Here is a 6,170-nt window from a genome sequence, read left to right on the forward strand (position 1 = left end):
AAATCATTGTTGCAAAGTTGCTCTGGTGTGTTGCTTTCCATGTTGCTCCAGTATGTGAATATATGTTGCTATGTTGCAAGTTAGCTGGAATTAACAAAGCAGCCTTGGAGCATATGTAGACACTTGAGAGAGCATCGTAGGAACGCATTCTCCAGTTTGAGAACCCATCACTTATTTACCTATATTACTAGTGTTTGACATTACATTAAAGAGTTCACTCTCTCTCTCTCTCTCTCTCTCTCTCTCTCTCTCTCTCTCTCTCTCTCTCTCTCTCTCTCTCTCTCTCTCTCTCTCTCTCTCTCTCTCTCTCTCTCTCTCTTTAAACTAAGACTAGGGTTCATAAGGGCTGTTAATTGACGTACCAAGTGAAACTGCAAGCAAGAGCTGTTATCATACTTCAGCTCATGTGAAGCCTGCCCCCTAGAAACTCATTTATTTCATGAGAATGTACTCTCAAACCCAATCTCTCTCTCTCTCTCTCTCTCTCTCTCTCTCTCTCTCTCTCTCTCTCTCTCTCTCTCTCTCTCTCTCTCTCTCTCTCTCTCTCTCTCGGACTTGAAATTTTCTTCCTGCTTGTGTATGCAGTGAATAAACAGCTATTTGAAGGGTGGACACGCTTCGAACCATCAGAATCTATATAGCTTCGTCTAGAATAACCGCAGGACGGGTAAAATACCCCCTTACACCTCCCACTCCCCACCTGCCACTCCACACCTCCCACTCCACACCTCCCACTCCACACCTGCCACTCCACACCTGCCACTCTACGCTCGCTCTGTTTACCGGCCCACGCTAGAGCGCGTCGCCGCCGCGGGCGTTTAGTGGTGATGGTATTTTGATGTTTCTTAAAAGAAAAAACCCGCCACCAGCATCATTTTGGGTCCTCAGTTGACGCGATAGACACTTCGTAAAAATTCTCATCGAATGTGATGGACGCGATAGATAGTTTTTTTGTTTTTAGACGCCATTGTCTGTGTTTATACGGATAATTTGAGGCCATGGATGGTATATATAGAGTTTTCTGTGCAACATTGCACAGAAAATGGAGGGTTGCTGGGTGAGGGGGTGGATGATGAGGGCCTGGATGAGATGAGAAGAGGATGCTTGCCGGGGTTCGAAGGGGGTGATGGCGTACACAGAGGCATCGGGGCACCGTGGCGGTCCATCACCCGCTGTGCCAGAGAGACAGATACGGATATTGGATGCTGCGGTGAGATGAGCACCACGACCCCGCTCCCGCAAAATGAAAAGAAAGTCGGCCATTGGTTTGGTCTGGACGGATGCGTTCCCAGCAGTGAGGGTGTTAACTATGGGTTGTGTTGCCGTGGTGTAGGTGTTGCCTTAAGGCACAACGGGCTCGCCATAGACCGTGCTACTTGGTTCTTTTTTGTTCCTAGTAACGAATCTTGAACATGGCAACACCTGTTGTTGTTAATGAACGTTATGGCAATGTTTTAGTTGTGAAATTACGTCTCCTGTGATCCTGTGGTCCTGGGCTCGATCCCAGGCGCCGGCGAGAAACAATGGGCAGAGTTTCTTTCACCCTATGCCCCTGTTACCTAGCAGTAAAATAGGTACCTGGGTATTAGTCAGCTGTCACGGGCTGCTTCCTGGGGGTGGAGGCCTGGTCGAGGACCGGGCCGCGGGGACACTAAAAGCCCCGAAATCATCTCAAGATAACCTCAAGATAACCTCCTGAACCAGGAGTAATACAGGGGGGGTTAGCGGGTGGATGGAATTTACTTTGATTATGAGGACGGGCTGTTTATACAGTTGGGATTCGAACAGAGGTCGTCAGGGAAGCACTTCTCGAGATATCTTCGAACGTCATTACTTGTGAGTCTTTAATCCAGCCGTTAAATCCCCTGTTTATGAATTAAAAATGGTTTACACGCGATTCACAACTGAAGATTTCGAAGATTTCTCGAACAGCGCTTCGCTGACGACCTCTGTTCGAATCCCAGCTGTGTAAACAGCCCGTCCTCATAATCAAAGTCCATTCCATCCACCCGCCAAACCCCCAGCTGTTTAGGAATGAAAAACGGTTTACACACGACTCACGACTGATGACGTTCGAACACTTCCGGAACAAGTGCTTCACTGACGACTTGTGTTCGAACCACAACGCTGTAAATGCTTCACCCACGTAATACAAACACAAATAATCGCCAACAGAACCTAAACACCTAACCTATGTCTGATTATGCAAAGAACTTTAATGTATAATTATATTAATTTATAATAATACACCTATTTTTATTACACAGTGTATTAAAATTGATGAATGTGTTTTTTGGGGGCGAGTGGGCCGCCGCTTTAACGATCCTAGCCAGAGGACAGTCTGGAGGACGGGTTATAGAGTCTTACACAGTCCTTAAGGACGGGTCCTGCTGATGGGGCTGAGATAAAAATGGCGCCTCCTGGCAACCCCCCCGCAATGAGAAATTAGTCTCAACGTTCTCCTACCATCCACGCTAGGGGGAAAAAAAATACATATTACAAACCCCGAGAGTGGATTTGCGGTTTTTGGCATCATAAATTCGCCTCGGAAGTTGCCATCACTCTTGTGAACAATATTGCCTGGCGTATTTGAAGCGTCTTGAGGCTCGTGGCAACTGTAAGTGCCGCTTGCGTTATGAATTTTTGGCGGGAGTTTCCCTTTGTTTATCACCGCGTCCGCATTTTGTACACAATCAAAATGAAGAATTTTGGTCAAATTTAACGCAGAATAATATTGTTTATATATATATATATATATATATATATATATATATATATATATATATATATATATATATATATATATATATATATATATATATATATATATATAGGAGCTACCTCGTATGGAACAAAAAATTTCCCGTTTTCTTTGTTTCTGTTTTCATGTTTTAGCAAATCTTGAATTACCTCATACAAAGTAACTAATTAAACATATAACAAATGTTTAATTAGATCAATTAACATCAATTACTTGTGCCACATAAAATCAAAATTATTATTTTTTGGGGGGCAGACGCTTAAAAGAGATAAACATTATGAAATGTTGAGTCAGTGAAGATAATTGGATTAGCAAACATTGAATCTGATGCCGAGATGCGGTCTAGCGGGGTCAAGATAGGGTCATATGACCTGACCTGTCTTCATTACTCAGGCCTAATTCTTAACCCTAATTACACGGTAAATTATTGCCCAACCACACGCGCCCAAATTATTAAAATTATTGAAAGTTCGCAAGAGGGAAATGTTCCTTTTAAAATTAGGGAACGCAAGGTGGGTAGATTGTAAATGATGTGTTAAAATACACACACACACACACACACACACACACACACACACACACACACACACACACACACACACACACACACACACACAGTTGTGGAAGCAAACTCTATTCATACGTTTAAAATTACGTATGATAAGGAAATGGGACAGGAGTCATTGCTGTAAACAACCGATGGCTGGAAAGGCGGGATCCAAGAGTCAGTGCTCGATCCTGCAAGCACAAATAGGTGAGTACAAATGGGTGAGTGCACACGCACACACACACACGCGCGTGTGCCAAAACGGGAAAGCAATAATCGGAGATGTAAATACCGCTCACACACACGCAACTCTAACACAAGATTAAGCCAGAAATACGAATGTAAAAAAAGGACTTAACATTTGTCTGTAAAATATTGTAGACAAAAATGGAAAATATCAACACTGAGAAGGTATGTTTTCCTCAGAGAGAGAGGACACATATGTGAGTCTTCGGGAGAGATATGGTACACACACACACACACACACACACACACACACACACACACACACACACACACACACACACACACACACACACCTTGACAGCTTTTCCCTTTAATCAGTGCAAATTCTCATTTCCCCTTAAACATTCCTTTTTCAACTTGCTTCAAACATATATATAACCCTCTGCTTGCATCTTATCGTGTCTTTATCCCTTATTGTTTTAAGTTTATCTTCTCTACAAATATACAGAACCATTAACCCATTAAATAACCTATGCACACAAGGTTTAGAGAATTAATCACAATAACTTGGCTGAAAATTACTAACCAATTTACACATATGAAGGGAAATTGTGGTGTCCCTGAACTACCCCCCTTTCCCTACCCTTTCCCCTATTTCCCCTTTTCAATTTTTATTACCCATTTTATTCCCCCCTGAATTTCTTGTGTCATTTTGATTGGGGGTGACAGAGGTCATGACTTCCGAAACCCTCATTACCCATGGCTATTAGAGCCATAGGTAGTTCCTCTCTGCTGTGTCCTGTTATTTCCAGGCTCTATGGTAGCCATAGAGTCTCTGCCAAGTTCCTTCATGTTGACATATGTTGCTCTGTTAGAGAACTCTGTGGCTTGATATGTTGCAGCTCATGGCTGGTAGTTTGTGCTTCTCTACTTACATAATTCTACATATTTAGTTAATCTACTTACATAATTCTACATATTTAGTTAATCTACTTACATAATTCTACATATTTAGTTCCTCTACTTACATAATTCTACATATTTAGTTCCTCTACTTACATAATTCTACATATTTAGTTCCTCTACTTACATAATTCTACATATTTAGTTCCTCTACTTACATAATTCCACATATTTAGTTCCTCTACTTGCATAATTCCACATATTTAGTTAATCTACTTACATAATTCCACATATTTATTTCCTCTACTTACACAATTCTTGATTTACACAATTTCCTGTTTTCCTTTCACCTTCTTTATCACCATCTCCTCCTCCTCCTCCCTCCGTAAGTCACCCTTTCAAATTATTATAAAAATAAAAAAAATAAAAATAATAAAATAAAAAAAAATTATATATTTAAAATTTATAAAAAAAACTTTCAAATGCCATTTATATTCTTCAATAAAGTGTCTTTCAAGTTGCGTTAAGTCCAATCTTCTGTATTTATCCTCAAGTCCATTTATCAAGTCCAGCTGTCGACCTTTTTTGGGACGTCTTGTGGTCACGGTCACCGTTTTCTTGACACTAATATCCGTGTCATTACGGCCGTGTCACTTGATGAATAAGATGATGCTTCCGTGTCATCTAAGGGTTTTCCAGTAGTGGACTGGACTGTCTCTCTCTCTCTCTCTCTCTCTCTCTCTCTCTCTCTCTCTCTCTCTCTCTCTCTTCTTCTCTCACTTCTCTCATCTTCTCTCACTGCTGTATCTCTCATTTCTTTAATTTTTCACACCACACCTCACTATCTTCTCTTCCAGCTAAATTATCACAATATATTTACCAAATACTTCATCATCTAAAACTTCATTATATATATATATATATATATATATATATATATATATATATATATATATATATATATATAAAAGGTTATTTTTCACGTACAAAATCTGGTTAAGTGGGTTGGTAGGGAGGGGCAATTCTAAGTTGGGGTTGTGTTTGTTGAATTTATATGACTTATTAGTGGTGTGAGTGATGGAACTAGCGGCCGAACTTGGAATATAGATAGGAAGATTAGCGTGTGGATATTCATGGCTTTTCATGCTATAGTTATTGTGAGTGTGTTTTGTTTTATAAAGGTGGAATAGACGGAGTAAATGGGACAGAAGTGTGTGTGGAAGAGGAGGTGGGAAGGGGAGAGAGGTAGGGAGTATTGTGATAATTTATGTGATTGTGATTAATGGAAGACGTAGCAGAGTCAGAATGTGTTGGGGGAGGTGGGAGATGGTGGAGTTACTTGAGATGGGTAAGTTGTGTGAATAGTGAATGGGGTTTGTGAGGGGGGGGTAGGGACCTGTGTGTGTGTGTGAGGATGTACCTGTGGGGGAGTTGTGAGGAGGCCTGGTCGACGACCGGGCCGCGGGGACACTAAGCCCCGGAAGCACCTCAAGGTAGAAGCACCTCAAGGTAGGGGTAGGGACCTGTGTGTGTGTGTGAGGATGTACCTGTGGGGGAGTTGTGAGGGGGGGGTAGGGACCTGTGTGTGTGTGTGTGTGAGGATGTACCTGTGGGGAAGTTGTGAGGAGGGGTAGGGACCTGTGTGTGTGTGTGAGGATGTACCTGTGGGGGAGTTGTGAGGAGGGGTAGGGACCTGTGTGTGTGTGTGTGAGGATGTACCTGTGAGGGATTTGTGAGGGGGGGTAGGGACCTGTGTGTGTGTGTGAGGATGTA

This window comes from Procambarus clarkii, chromosome 72, assembly GCF_040958095.1.
Source record: "Procambarus clarkii isolate CNS0578487 chromosome 72, FALCON_Pclarkii_2.0, whole genome shotgun sequence".
Taxonomy (NCBI): Eukaryota; Metazoa; Arthropoda; class Malacostraca; order Decapoda; family Cambaridae; genus Procambarus; species Procambarus clarkii.